The sequence below is a fragment of the Pteropus medius genome, unplaced genomic scaffold (genome assembly GCF_902729225.1).
Source record: "Pteropus medius unplaced genomic scaffold, Ma_sr-lr_union100, whole genome shotgun sequence".
NCBI lineage: Eukaryota > Metazoa > Chordata > Mammalia > Chiroptera > Pteropodidae > Pteropus > Pteropus medius.
In genome coordinates, this window is record NW_024352787.1 from 6,310,760 (window position 1) to 6,326,766 (window position 16,007).

At 30.3% G+C, this 16,007-nt stretch overlaps 1 long non-coding RNA gene across 1 annotated transcript in view; it reads left to right on the top strand.

Moving 5' to 3' along the window:
• The first annotated feature begins 2,278 nt into the window (after window positions 1–2,278).
• LOC120591646 (uncharacterized) overlaps window positions 2,279–16,007 on the top strand; it is a 37,278-nt gene continuing 23,549 nt past the window's right edge. The window contains exon 1 of the long non-coding RNA XR_005649941.1: window positions 2,279–2,360. This is a non-coding gene — a long non-coding RNA (uncharacterized LOC120591646). The remainder of the gene's footprint in view (window positions 2,361–16,007) is intronic.

A 16,007-nucleotide genomic window follows, 5' to 3' on the forward strand; every position in this document is an offset into this window, starting at 1 on the left:
TCACTTTTGAACATCTTGTGTTTGGTATCTCTTTGTTATATCAAAGGAGAGATTTAAGTAAGCAGTTGAGCTCAGAGGTCTCGCCTTGGGCTATAAATGTTTTGTAATTGAAACCATGGATTTGGAAGAGATTACTCAGCTAGAGAGTAGAGAATTAGAAGAAAGGAGGGCATAGGGCCAAACTTTGAGGAACTCCTACACTCAGATGACGTGGGGAAGAAGCTCAGTCTGCCAAAAAGAATAAGGAGCAGCTAAAGTGGTTGTGGAAAAAAGAAAGAGTTATGCCCTGAATGGCAAAGAAAGAGTGTTGAAAGAGAGTGCCAGTGGTTAGTAGATTTGAATTCCTTAATCCAGCAAGATGAAGTGTTAAAATGTCCCTTGCATTTAGTTAGTGATTTGGGGATAATGATAACTAATGAGCCTACTGAGAAAAATTTTATTGATATTACAGGCATAGAAGCCAAAATGGAGCAAATTGATGAGTGAGACTGTGAAAATAAAAAAGACATTTTTTAGAAATTTGTATATAAAGCTGGAGAGAAAATGGTAGCAAAATTATATTGGATTTAAAGAATTTTGTTTGATGTATTTGTTTTTAAAAGGAGATGCTTAGGTAATTTTATAAAAAAAATGGGGAGAATCCATTTGATCAGATAGTTGAAGATGTGTGAAAGAAAGTAGGAGAGAGATGGCATCAAAGTTTAGGTGGTATCATTCAATAAATCACTCAATTATTTATCAATCTCATCTATCTTATAAACAATTACATACCTATATTTACACTTTCAATTTATTTTTATATTTAACACATTCAAAGCTTTAAGTTTTCTCCTTTCAAATGGTAATTGCAACTCTAATCTCTAAAAAAAATACTAATGAATTGAGGGTCCAAGTTTATTTAAGTGTGTACCTGAAAGAAATTTTCTTTATTATTGCAATTAAAATTTAGTATTTTAAAAGCATGTATTATTCTCTTGATTTGAAAAGTCATCAATGTAAATTATAATTTAAAAATACAAAAGAAATTTTAAAAGGATTATTTTGAAGTTTGAACTATATAAACCAAAACTAATTATTCATATAATTAAACTGTTATATTAAACATCTTTTAAATTGATTTTAAAAATAAGTAGAATTTTTCTATATGCATCTCTATTATACTGTGCTAAAATATCATTCATTTTTTTAAAATCTATGGAAGAGTTATCAATTACATTCAGAAATGTCATGTTTACTCTCTTATGTTGATGCAAAAAAAAGCATTATTTTTTTTAATTCTCACTTTAAAAGGCAGTGCTCTCTGATAGCCATGTAGTTATTTTTCAAAGCAAATACATTCACACACATATACACATGTGCAATGGTATTGACTATGAATGTGAATAAGCAACCAGAATATCTTTTTTTTTTTTTTTTCTGCCTTTTCTTAATCAAGGGTAATACTCCAAGCCATTTCTCTAAAGCTCTTTTGGACTCTCAGTCCCATTCTTTGTCACACTGAGAGCCCTTGAGTCCCTGTTTTCCACTCCCAGTGTTGGCTTTGTCTAGGATATGAGGTGATAGGAGTATGCACTCAAAGATGACAGAATAAGATGGTGGCTAAAGGAGACTGCAGATTATTAAGAAATTGTTGGTTAAGATTTGAAGAGCCATCATAACTTTGTCTGATCTGAGAACTTAATGGATTTTTAGGAACCTTGCCAACTTTGGTTTTCCTGGGCAAGTTTTTAGAGGTACTGGAAAGTTTTAGAGCAAATCTCTATAGATTTTCAATGATCTTTTTCTGCCAAGAGAAAAGCAAGAGTCAACTGTGTCAATGCCAAAGAGAAGTCAAATAAGATGAACACTGAGTATCGATTGAGTCTGGTGGCACAGAGGAGGCCTTCATTGACTTTTTGGGAGAAGTTCTGGTGTTTTGGGGGGTGAGGCAGAACCTCTAGTAGAGTGGACTAAAAACTTGGAGGTGAAAAAATATACCAAACTCTGGCCCTAAGAGAGAGACAGGACCATAGTTAAAGTGTGCTTGGGGTCAGTGTGCTTCTTCTTTCTTCTTTCTTCTTCTCTTCCTTCCTCTCCTCCTTCTCACTTCCTCCTCCTCCTTCTGCTTCCTCTTCTTCATGTCCTTTTTTATTAGAAGTCCTAATGGAGAGTAGACAGTAGTGAGGGAGTATTTGAAAATGGAAGACAGAGTTAGAATGAAATTTCTCCCATTTCACTTTAAAAGGAGGGAAAATATGCAGCTATAAATAGGATTGCAGTTCTTATGGGAAAAGGTGAGCTGTTACTCATCCTGTGGTTTCTATTTGTTCTGTTCAGAAAGAAGAAAGATCCTTTATGAGAAATGAGACAGAAGGATTGGGGTAAGAGGTTTGGGGCAAAAGGGCAAGATTTGAAATAATTGCTGTAGAAAGTTAAAAAATAAATAGAACAGAGACTTGCTTAAGAGAATTAAGGGTCTAACACATTTATTCCTCTATTAATTTCTTTGCATCGAATAGTTCAAGCTTATGCTTATGAAGTGTTGCAAAATTTGACATTTTTCTTAATGTTGAAAATGAAACATTTTAAGCTCAATTTCAGATTATTTTAGTCGAGAACAAGTTATAGGTACAAGTATATTTCTAGCACATATTTTACTTAATTTATTGTTCTGTTTCAAAATATTTGTAATCTTAAAATCACTTTCATTTTTATAATTTATTTGCCTTTAAGAAAAAAAAAATGGAGGATGTGAAGCTTGCTTTTTTAACTTATGTATCTCCCTTCAATACTAAGCTTGATAGAAGTTTTTGGGGTATTTACACTGACTTACACTTTCTGGCAGTAATCTTGCATCAATTTTAGGCCTTTAATTTGCTTTCTCTTTCTCTTCTCTACAGCTTTTCTGTGTTCCCCTTTGCATAACACCAAGTCTCATGGTGAGATGGAAACTTGAGACATTATTTGCCAGGATTTGTTAAATTTGTTTCTTTTCTTTAAAAAAAATCACTTAACTTTATTATGAAATTTGGTCACATTCTATCTTCAAGTTATGCTGATGGCAATCTTTTGTATAATTCTATTTCTTTTTTCTGTATTATTTTAGAAGGTATTTTTAGGTAGTTACCATTACCTTTATAATCTTGTATTGTCACCTACCCTCAAGTCTCCTGGTCACTTATTTTAAATGTAATTACTTTAGAAAAACAAAGATCAATTAAATTAGTTGGGCAACTTGTTAAAATTTAAATTTATTATGTACAAATTTGGTCCACAAATGTATGTGTGTAAGGAACAGAAAATTTTAAAATGTTGTATTACCCAACTTGAGTTAAACTCTCAAACTTATACTTTATAAACTGTAATAAAATACACGCAGACATGCATGCACACAGGAAGAGAGAGAGGGAGAAAGAAGGAGAGAGAGAGACGAAACACAAGAAAACAAATAAAACAATTAACCTGTGTTTTTCCTATGGTCGCTCTATCCATATTGTATTGTAGTTTTGTCTTTTTAACCCATTGTCAAGGTTATGGAGAGAAGTTAGAAGATGTGTGAGTTAGAGGTAAATCGGCTGTCCACAAATGTATTTCTGTAAGAAAGAGTTCCTCCATGCATGGCCCATCAGGAGTATCGAATCTTTTGTGAGCCTACCCCACTGGCTTCTCATGGGATTGTCTGTCAATGTATATGTCATGATCTTTTTCTTTAAGCTATAGTTGCCACAGACAGAGCCAGGAAGTAAGTTAGGGCATTCTGTAGGGACAAGAAAGATGATAGGAAGTCAAATGGAAAAATATAAAAATAAGAAAAAATATATAGTTATCTTAAAATATTATCTTTTTAATTTTTTATTAAAAAATTTCAATTCTATCATACAATCTAAAATTAGTATTAGCTAATGAATACATTACATACTTTAATTTTTGAAGTAACATGTTTATTTTTTCTTCACAGCTACCTTAGAAATTGATGAGGACTATCCATTATTTCAGTCCATTTATAGGGTGACAGCCACAGATGAGGACACCTAAAATGGTGATAGATTGATTGTAAATGGTGGTCATTGTGTGAGATGTATATATCACTTCAGCATATAGAGCTATGCTTCTGAGATATTTTTCAAGAATAGTTAACATGTTTGATTTTATAGAGACAGTTAATTAAGTTGTCATCTGCTATAATGCAATATTCATGTTAATGTGGGAAATAAATGAAGATACTTTAGATAAAGATATTTTCTTGATTTGTACAAAAAAAAATTATATGACTTCTAATGGACGTGGGAAACTGGTAGAAAGATGTCAATGCTGAACTGAAACCGGGGCTTTGGCTTTGGGATGCTATTCAGAATTGTTTCACTTTTTTAGCTATTTCAGTGACACATGTGAATGTGATTATATATATTTTTTTGATGTTGCAGTATCCTGATTACTAACGATAAGAGACTTGTTTTTCACATAATTGATTCATGATCGTAAAGTCTCTCAGAGATTTGGCAAAATAGAAAGAACCTATAAAATTCTATCTAGAGAATTTAGTGGTACATTGGACTACAAAAGTCAGCATGCTTGCTCTGCAGCTGTTCTTTTTAAACATGTATTGAGTTTACTACTTCTAATTTAGTAACTCACAGTATGAAGTAATGGAGCACAGAAAGGGGGTGAAGTAATGGGGCTGTCAGGTGACTTGGGTCAAGTAATAGCTTTACCACTAACTAGAGATGTGATCCTGTGGAAGTCACGTAATCTCCCTTGTCCTTGATTTCCAGTTAACCTTCAGTGATATTTGGGCTGTTGTTAGTCCAAGTACTCAACAAAATATTTTGTTGTAGACCAGCCAATATAAAATTAATATGAAATTGTTAAGAAATATGAGACCTTTACTATTAGATGTCTTTCCAATAGTTGAAAAAAAAACCTATGGTCCAGTTGAAGATAGTTATTACCAGTTCTGTCATTTGCAGGAAGAAGATAGGGATCCAGTAGGTGATTATTTTAAATTATAGTGCTTTCGAAAATACTATAAGCTACACCTTTATCGGATTAAAAAAATACACAGATTCAATTGAACTTTTCTTTAATCAAATTTTACCTCATTTCAAACTAAATTTTTTTCAGATTGTTTTGTGAATATATAACTACTCACACCTCTTCTCAGAGATGGTGGCAAATAAATTAAAAAAAAAGATAAATAAAAACTGCATATTTAACTGTATTAATATTTGAAATTGTTTTATACCATCATAATTTTTGTTTTGTTTCCTAAAATTTAAACTTAGTGACACTGAGTTTTTTGGTATATTTTTTCAGAGTTTAATTAATGTGCAGAATCAGTATTAAGTATTGTTTTAAAATCCCTTAGAAATATATTTATGTTGTGCAGCTTTATAAAAATATAGCAAATCTTTTAGCTGTGTTAATATACTAAGCAACTCTTATATTTCCTGTATTCTTCATCAGTATATGCCAGTGGTTTTAATACAACCTAGATCATAAAGACTGAAAATAATAAGTGTGAAAATAGAGAACTTTCTAAATATTTACTTTATTATTGTACTTTAATAATCTTCCAAATACCTTTCCTTTTATTTTGATATGAGTAATATATATTTATTTTTTCTAGTACTCCATTGAGACACAGTTATCTGGACCAAAGAAAGGAGCAAATTCTTTTGGAATGGATTCTATAAGTGGCATTGTTAGCTTGAGAGGCAAAGATCCCTTGGACTTTGATGCAGGATATCATATAATTAATATGTCTATTTATTATTCTACATAAATAGAGATTTTTTTTGTAACTTTGAACTCTGCCTGAAAAATTAAACATATTGTTATTTTTTTAAAAAAGAGATATTTTGTGTGATTCATTTATGAGAATTTGTTCAGTTAGTTAAAAGTCTAGATCCAGTCTTTGTGGTTATCCAAAGCACAGGGTTATGTCTTAACTTTTAGATCTACCTAAGGAAGTTTAAAGAAGAAAAAAAGATTTTAAATAGCTTTCTAATCAGGGTAAACTAAATTAGTAAATAATTAAAATTTAAATATTTCTGAACATCAAAGAAATGAAAGAAATTTTAAAAAATGTTCATATTGAAACTATTTGAGCATTCATATCCTGCCCCACTTAGAATGGCAAAAAAACATAGGTAGCCAAGGTAAGATCAGGTATAAACCTTACAGATGAATTTGAAACTAATATGGTAGGAAAGAAGAACAATCTCCAACATTTCTATGAGAAAAGTAATTTAAGGAAAGCATTGTTTGGAAGAATTTTTCTGAGTGGAAAATAACTGCCTGGAAAGAAAATACCTAGAGGGTCCTTGACATAATCTGTCCACATAAAAGTGAGGTGTGAAATTTGAGAAATAAAGGAATAGATTATTATTATTATTTTTATGGGTAAAACATTTCCATTTTCAGAAATTCTCCACATGTATTATTTCAATAAGGTGATTGAGAAAACAATCATCATGGAGAAAATACAAGAATTTATAGAAAAATAGAGAATTTGCTAGTGAACAGATATTTAGGAGAAAGAAGCATTAATAATTGAAGATGATCTCAACTTTCTAGACTAAGAGAACATAAATGGTGGGAGAAACTAATGATTTCTATTTCAATTTCAATTTGGATATGTTGAATGTTACAGGATGATGGATAAGTCTGTGATACATATCTTTTAAGCAATTTGAATGGTAGTCTACAAATGGGGTTAAAATTAGGTGGAAAAAAAATGGAGTTTATGCCTAGAAGATACATAGTAAGCAGTTCAGCTTCATAATTCTGACCATTCCCTGCCTCACTTCCCCTGCTTGACTTGACTCACATTTGCACTAAGTCCTTTAAGACCTATTTCTTTTTTCCACTGTATAGTTAACCAATTCATTTTATAATGTATGATATGTTAGTACCCATCCAAGAGATCTAAGTACAATTACTATCAACCCCTTACTTAGCACAGGCTCTTGTGCATTATGAATGTTTATCTAATGTTTGTTTGAAAAAGGTTTTAGTGCATATCTTACTGCCTCAGCAATTTTTATTTTCCCTTCAAAAGGACACTTGCTAATATGCATGAACAAATGATATCTAAAGGGTAAGATATGTGATAGGATTATGAAGAAAATATTTTAGATTTGATGACATTCTCAACTCTTCAGAAATTCTTGATTCCAGAGAGTAACACATGGTCCTATTTCTAGGGGTTAGCATCAAACAGCCTGCTTTGTGAAGTTTCACTGCACCATACTTTGAGTTCATTATTGAATCTAGATTTCATTCATTATCTTTTTTGTTCAACTGAATCTATATTTAGGCATACAGCCAAGCTACACAGACCTTTGAATAACATTTAATGGTATGTAAAATGAAGCTATTTTGAAATATATGACTAATCTAGTTAACTAAGAAAGCACTTACATTTATTTTAACTGCCTAAAAGAAAAATAAAAAGCTCTATCTAATTGGAAAAACAATTTAAAAACCTAACAGGAGATATATTATAAAGATATATATAACCAAATAGTATACTGTAAAGTTTTTAAACACTCTTTTCCAGGTTTTCCAACTTTCACTGAGAGCAACAATACAACAGGTTTATTTTGTCAAGGGACTCTAATTTTCACAATCAAAAACATAAATGATGAGAAGCCTCAATTTGAGTAAGCATATTTATTTTAAAATGTAACCATAAAATATGATATACAATGGAATATTACTCAGCCAGAAAAAATGAAATCCTATCATTTGTAATGACACGGATGGTCCTAGAAGTTATTATGCTGAGTGAAATAAGTCAGAGAAAGATAAATACCCTATAATTTCTCTTATATGTAGAATCTGAGCAACAAAAAGAACAAACTAATCGAAAACAGACTCACAGGTATAGAAGACAATCTGGTGACAATCATAAAGTAGGGGGATGGGAGGACTGAGAGAAAGTGGTGAAGGGTTAAAGAACTATAAATTAATATTTGATAGTCACAGAGATGGGGAGCATGACATAGGGAATGCAGTCATCAATAATGCAATGGCTAGGTGTAGAGTCAGAGGAGAGAAGTAGTAATCAGAGGGATCATCATAAACTACATAAATGTCTAACTAATGTACTATATACTTGAAACTAATAATAAAATAAAACATAAAAATAAATAAAAATGATGTAGCTACTTAGAAAATATGTAATGGTGTTATATTAAAAATACATGATTATATATCCATGATTGATACATATGTTGAATGTAAAAACATATATTAGAAAACACTGTAAAACAAATGTAGAAGTGACCAACATTGTAGTATGGTAAAAGGATTTTGTGGAGTTTTTTCTTTGTGTCTTTTTGTTTTCTTTTCTAAAGTTTTATAAAGTTATTGTATTGCTTCTTAATAAATACACTACTTTTAAATAATGAAAAAAGTGGACCTTAAAATGTAGTTTAAAGTATTTGAACTATTTCAATTCCATACTCTGAGGTATGATTGTAGCATTCAAAAACATTTACAGATTATGAATGTCTGTTACATATTCTTCTATACTTCAAAGTGTAGCAATCAAATATATTACTACGACCTAAGAATAATCAAATACTTCTTAAATTGGTGAAGAGAAAAAGAAAAATAGCATTCGAGTTACTTTCCTTCTGTCACTAAGTTATATGTCTATAGATGAGAATGGAAAGTAATTGTTTGAGTCCTGAAATTCACTTTAACTTTTATTATCTGAAACAGAGAAGCAAATATGGAGCTTAGTTTCTTTTTATTTCTAGGGATAGTTACCCTAACTGTCCACTTATGTTTGCAGTAGAGATGCCATCAACTTCTAAGAACACTATCTGTTAACTTCATGCCTTCAGTTAGAATGAATTCATTGCTTTTACTAAATAGACTAATGTTAGATTTTATAAGCGATACCAAAATTACTAAAATATTACCCCCAAATGTTGCTTTCATCTTTTAAGAGATATAGTATGTTAAATTACAATAAAACAGAGAAGGAAATGATTTAAAGTGGTCCAAAATTAAAATATTGTGAGTTACATTATGTTATGGAATATGTAAAGGAGAAACCACACTGGATTGTGGTGGTCAAGAGGTTGCTCAGAGAAATGGCATCATCAACTCATCTCTCTTTTCTTTTGACTTTACGTTCCTTTGAGAACTTTCTTGAATTTCTCTCCCAGATTTAGTCTTTCCTTCTCTTTAAATCTGTAGCAAAGTTATGATATCTATCACATAGCATTATAGTTATTTATATCTGTGTTCTCCACTGGTAGTGAGATCCTAAAGAGCAGGAACAGGCTTAGTCTTATGTGTATAAACTGGAATTATGCACTATAGGTTATCGATAAATGTCTGATGTTTGAATAGCAGGTTGAAAAAGAAATGTTTTTAGAAATTAATCAGGTACTTTAATTATGATTTAAAGACATGAGTGATAAATTTACAAGAAATGTTCTGATAGCTTGCTTTAACAAGTTATCACTTTGGACAGCATTTCATCACACCAGACAACAAGAAGAGAATATTCAATTGCCAGCTATTTCATTCATTTGATACTTGGAATAATAGAGGTACACTATTTCAATTTGTTTTTCAGTTTTCATCTCTTAGATGCCATGGTAGCCTTGATGTCTGGCATGATGCCAGAGACTAGATGATTAAAAATTATTGTTTATGCAAAAATTAAGTAACCTTGTGCCAAAAATGGATTTTCTCAGCATTTGAATATTTTTAAAATATTTAAATTCCTGACAAGATGAAGGTGGTATCATCACAAATCCAAACGATTCACAGGATTTGTGATTCATAACTCAGCTAATATTTACACACAAATTTGTATTTTCAACATTTTTTCATCACTATATTTTTTTCTTTAGGTCATTTCTTTTGGATTCTATTAATGTGACAAAAAAACCTGTTGGAGAAATTATAGCAAGAGTAAAAGCAACAGATCAAGATGAAGATAGCAGTATCACTTATTTCTTTAAAACTCAGCAGGAAATGTTTGGTTTGGACCCTTGTAAGTTTTAAATACAGACTTCTAGCCTACTTTTGATTAATATTCACTATCTAATCTCTGCATTTTCCTTAGAACTTGGGCTAGTAAAACTATTCTTTCAAAATTAAATTAAATACGGAGAAGGAAACATACGAAAAATGATATGGCATTTGACAGTTGTTATTTTACTATTTGTTAAAATGACATTGTTGTGAAATAATGAGAGTCATAATACTTTATATGTCTAACAGACCATTGGCTTTCAGAGGTAATCAATACAAATGCTTCTGTGAAGTCCTTGTAGACTATAGGACAATTAAGTCATATCTGTCTTCTTAATTTCATTTGTGGACTCTTGGACTTTTCCTTAATAATTAGATCTTGATATTTGATTATAGATAGATTTATGCCTATATGGACAGCATTACTACTCTGAGATATTGCTTTCCTATGTTTTGTAGAATACCTGTTTCAGTTAGTCAGCGTTCAACCAGGCCAGGAGGAAACACTAAAAATAGAACTATGAAAACCGATTAGGCAGTCTGTAAGGCTGTGTCTTTGTGTCTGATCCTGGAGCTTGAATTCCATAATGTAGGAAGATAGGAAGAAAAAGAGATACAAAGTAGGGGAGATTAAGGATAGACCAGAACATACGAGCAGGTGCTGGACTTCATGAGGATGGCCTAAAACCCATGTCAGTTCTTGTTGTCTCTGACCTTGATGGTGTGAGTATCCTGCAGAAACTGGGGGTCTTTCATCACAGGCTGAGCACACACACCTGTCCTAGGAGTCAGAAAAGCTGAAGAGGATCTAGAGGTGGGTAGAGCAGGTACAGACCCAACTGCTACTGGATGCCAACAGTGAAACAGTGGACCAGCAAAAACATATGTAAATAATGAAATAGCTGCTGCTATCTTTCCATCTTCGCAGTTGACCAAAAATCTCCCTTGGTGGTACCAGAAATAAATAGTCATATATACTTACACAAAATTTCCTAAGTTTGACCTCTGAGCTCAGTTTTCATCTTTGTATATGATAAAATTGAGTTAAGTCTCATGGTCGAGGCAATACATGATTAGTATTTTAATATAATTTGGCTAGCTTTTTCAGGCTCAAAAATATTAATAACTTTAATATTATAATTAAAATCAAATATATTGGTTTTTGTCTAGTATTTTTAAAGTACAGATGCTACTACCTATGCTTAGTAGATCCATAAATGGCAATTAAGAGACTTTAAGGAAAGCATAATGAAACCATTTTTAATATTTAATTACATTTTAAAGGTAATTATTAAACAAGTGGGCATTTTTAAACAGAAATTTTTAGTGAATATAGAATTGCTAAACATCACTTTTTTATTCACTAAAAAATATATATTTTTAAGTGAATTAAAGCGCCATCGAAATCAACATATGCTTATAATTCGATTTGGTAATTTTTCTTCATTTTATTTCTTTTTATTAGTCACAGGCATAATCACTCTTCTTAAGCCTCTGAATATTGACAACCCCAATAACTCTAAAACCTACTCTTTGGGAATTGAGGCCAGAGACAATGGAAATAATACCAGTACCTATATGTTAACAGTTTTTGTGAGAATGTAGATGATCCTATTGTCTGTGACTCAAGTTTTCCAACATCAGCAGGTATACTGCAAGTCAATTTTATTGATAACATTCATGAAACAATAATAGGGTAAGAAAATTTTAAAATAAAACTTGGAATTATACTTCAAGTGTTTTTTTTTCTTTTTTAGTTTTATAAAAAAAAGTATATAAAAGAAGTGAAATGACGGATAACCTCAGAAAATTACTTAGAGTTAGTGTAATTTAATATAATATTTAAATAATTATTTCACTGTGAGGCAGATTGGGTATGGGAGAACTTACAAAATTATTTTAAGTTTATATGTAGCATGAATTAACAGGTAACTCACAAGTTGTCAAATGCATAAAAATCTAAACAATGAAACATAATTTTCACTTACTGAATTGACCAATTTAAAAATAATAGTAGGAAATAGCAGTATTGGCTAAGGTATAAATAAATTAAAACTTTCATAATGTGGGATTTTGAATAACTACCCAAAGTACTGTTTTTGTAAACATTTATTAAGACTATTAAAATGATTACAATCTTTATTCCAGTATTTGTTTCTTAGAGTCCGTACTTATAAAATTATTAAATATGTAGTAGAGATTTATGTGTAAAATTTATAGTAGCACGTTTGAAATATCCAAAATGTCTAAAAAAAAAAATTACTTAAAAAGTGGAATATCCATTTGATGAAATGATGTCTAGCCATTAAGAATCATCTTATAAGAAATAATAAGCTTGAGATAATGCGAACTATAAAAAATTTCCTTAATTTTGTTGTAAAAAATGGCATGTGATATTAATAGATAATTGTAAACACATACTATTATTTATAAATATATGTAAAACCTTTGCTATCTCTTTTTGTATAATTACAAGAAATTATTCTTTATTTTCCAACATTGTAATAAATATTCTCTACTGTTAATTTTTTTAATGTTTCTCAAATTAAAACGTTAGCTTTAGTTATAAAATTTCAACTTTTTGAATAAGAATTGTCGTTACTCTTAAGAGTATGCAGTTATTTCATATGATAATTCCCAAAAGAGTATTTGTTTATAATAAGATTTCAATTATATAAATTACTATAGAACAGATAATTAAAGTAATATATGGAGGTATCCTTCAGTATAAGTAAAATAGATGCTCTTGAAAACTTTGGAATAAATTACAATTTTTTTGATTGTATTTCATTTTTTAAATTCCTCCATAAGAGAAAACATTTTTAATATATTAATTGAAATCAGTATACTCATGTGTATAAAATAATGAAATACATTCTTTTCATTAGTGCCATACAAATCACAACTTCATATCTGTTCCTTAACTTCACCTTTACATGTGTTTGTGTTTTATGAACACCTCCAGAAAATAAAAATTTTTAAACATTTGATATTACTTGAGACTTTGCACATAATAGACTCTCATATAAGTTGACTTGATTTGAATTTGGTTGGGTCAACTGAAGCTCATCAATTTTATCTGTTCTGCTAGGTAAGTCTTTCTAATCTTTTACCTCCATTTATTTCCAACCTAACTTGCTTTCTTATCATCATATTGAAACCTTCTCTACTCTTTCTTCCTTCTCTGTTTTAATTCTTTTTCTTTTTTTCACTCTGTTAAGAGAAACTATCCAGTTAAGTGGGAGACAATGAGAGGAAAATGAAGTTGAGGGCAAGCGTGCAAGGCAAACATCATTAAAATAGTCCCCGCCTCCACCCCTCGGATTCTTGTCCATAATTGCTCTCTATCCATTTCTCACCACCAACAATATCTCTTCTTCATTTTTAAGAAATGTCAGTCTTTTAGAAACACACACACACCACACAAACACGCATAGATTTCTTACTTTGAACCAAAACATACCTTCTGGTATGTGTAGTAAAAAAAAAAAAATCTATCTGAAATAAAAATTTGTATTAAAAGGACCTGTTCACAGAGGTTTAACTTAAGAAAGAAAGGTCTCCTAGGTATGCCTTGGCAATGAATTGCTTATATGTTTGGTGTTTATGAAAACATTGTCTTTTGGATCACTTTGAGGCAATTTGATGTTCTTTGTAATTTTCTTTTGGTCTTCCCTAAATTATTGAAAGTTTTAAAAAGATACACGTGGATTCCAAGGAGATCATTCTGACCTGATTTCTGCAACAGAATCAGCTGAACAAGCATAAGCTGCTAAAACAGCAACAAGATCAAGATGCTCTTCTCTTCATGTGGGTTTATGGTCCTTGAAACAAAGGGGTGGCAGAAAAAAAAACACATCAGTTTCTTTCAAAAATAGGGTAACTCTGTAGATGTCTGTGAAATTATCCCAAATGGGATATTGATACAAATGACACATAGATATTTAATTCATTTATTGTGTTAAATTATCCAATTTTCTTAATTAACTAGAGCAAATCTCTAAATTAGAGACTGTTCACACATGTTCAGTTTCAAACGATGGTTCAAAATAAGTAAGACCTATTCACACAAAAATTGTTCCATTACATTCTTAGAGACAGACAAACTATATAAGGCTTTTGAAGGACTTCTTACTCTGCATTATAATATAACGTTTTCTGGACATGATATCCAAGATTCAAATGCACAGAAAGCAGAAATATTCTTTTTTTTTTTTGAGTATCATTTGTAGAATCATATAACAGATGAAGAAACTACTTATTTTTTACATGTGTGTGCATTTGTGTTATCTGATTTTGAGGAGAGACAGATCACAATTGGTAACATTGAAAGGAAGGTAAAGAGTAGTAGTTAAAGAGAGGAAAGTAATTAACATTTATCGAACATTTGTGAGATGCATTATGTATAATATTTTCTTTGTCCTCAGAACTACCCTAAGATTGAAAATGTACATTCTCCCTGTTGTACAGATGAGAATATTGATGGATCAGCAACTAAAATTCTTTCTTTATGACTTTGTAGGTTATGCTCTATATTTTTTTGTGCATTATTTTGAAAAGAGATAAATTGCTTTAATTATCTAACATAAAAGAATCAAAGTTGAAATCATATCTTAATGACTATTGACTTTGTGCCAGATACTGAGCAATTATATCCATTCCACTAATTAGCCCCAAATTTAAATGTAGAAATATCAAATTGATATTGTTATTTTGGCTCTCTTAAAATGGATGTTAATGGAAATAACTTTTTTGGTCTTTTTCTGAAATAAGTATCATTAAGAAAACTGCTATAGGGAGAAATATAATATGACAAGACGTGGTGGAAGAATGTTTGAATTTCAATTATTGTTCATGGTTTATGTAATTGTATAGGTGTTACAGTGTCTGTTTCTGAAAATATTCGTGCATCTGCTTTTATATATATGATTCTTGCAAGAGATCCAGATCCAGGACAAGAAGTTGAAGTATATATTTTATTATATTTATTTTTTCCAACTTTGATTTAAAAAACGAGTGCTCAAATTTTCAATGAACAAAAACTTATTTCATAAAGCTTGAATTATTCTATGTCTTATGGTAGTAATTGAAATGAAAGAAAAAATTAAACCTTTGAATATATTAACAGACTAAAAATGATATGACTTTAAAATGAAGGAAATAGTTTTAAAATGGCTTGAAAGTACTTTGAAAAACTAGAGCTTACATTTATTTGCAATTTTCTGATGACATTTACATAGCTGAGAGAATATCCTTTTATAATTTGTCTTTTATTCATCCTAGATCAGGAGTAGTTTCTTTATTATACACATAATTTGAATATAAGCTATATTATATCTTTGTATTATTTCTGGTTTCAACAATAATTATTAAACAATAGCAAATTAATAAGTAGTAGATGACAAAATAGTTACAGATGAAGAAGGGGTAAAGAAGAAGAAATACAAGATAATTAATTACACTAGATTCCTTCAGAAATTTTTATGATGTACATATGACCTATATTATTATTACATTATAAGAAAATTTTTTATTTCTTAATTATGCAATATATTAGAAATCATATTAATACATTGGAATATTCTGCCCTAAATTTTGTGATTTTTAGTCTGATTCTCATTAAATCAAACTAAGGTACTTTTCCATTTGTCCACATCTATGCTGATGACTGGCTCATAAACATTATTTGGAGAATATGGTTGAAATAAAAGTTTAGGGTAATAGCTTGCTGGAGAATTTATTCTGTATATAATTTTTCTGATGCCCTGATTATAAGGAAGCATTGGTAAGCACTCCCAGTTTTTCTTTTCTTTTTCTTTTTCTTTCTTTTTTCTTCTTTTCTTTTTGATTTTTTTAATTCCTTTCCCTTTCCTTCTTTTGCTTTTCATTCCTTTTCCTTTCTTTCCTTCCTTTTCATTCCTTTTCTTTCCTTTCTTTTCCTTTCATTTCCCTTCCATTCCTTTCTCTTTACTTTTTCTTTTGTTTGTTTGTTTTCTTATATGAAATTTATACTAAGAGCACAAGAT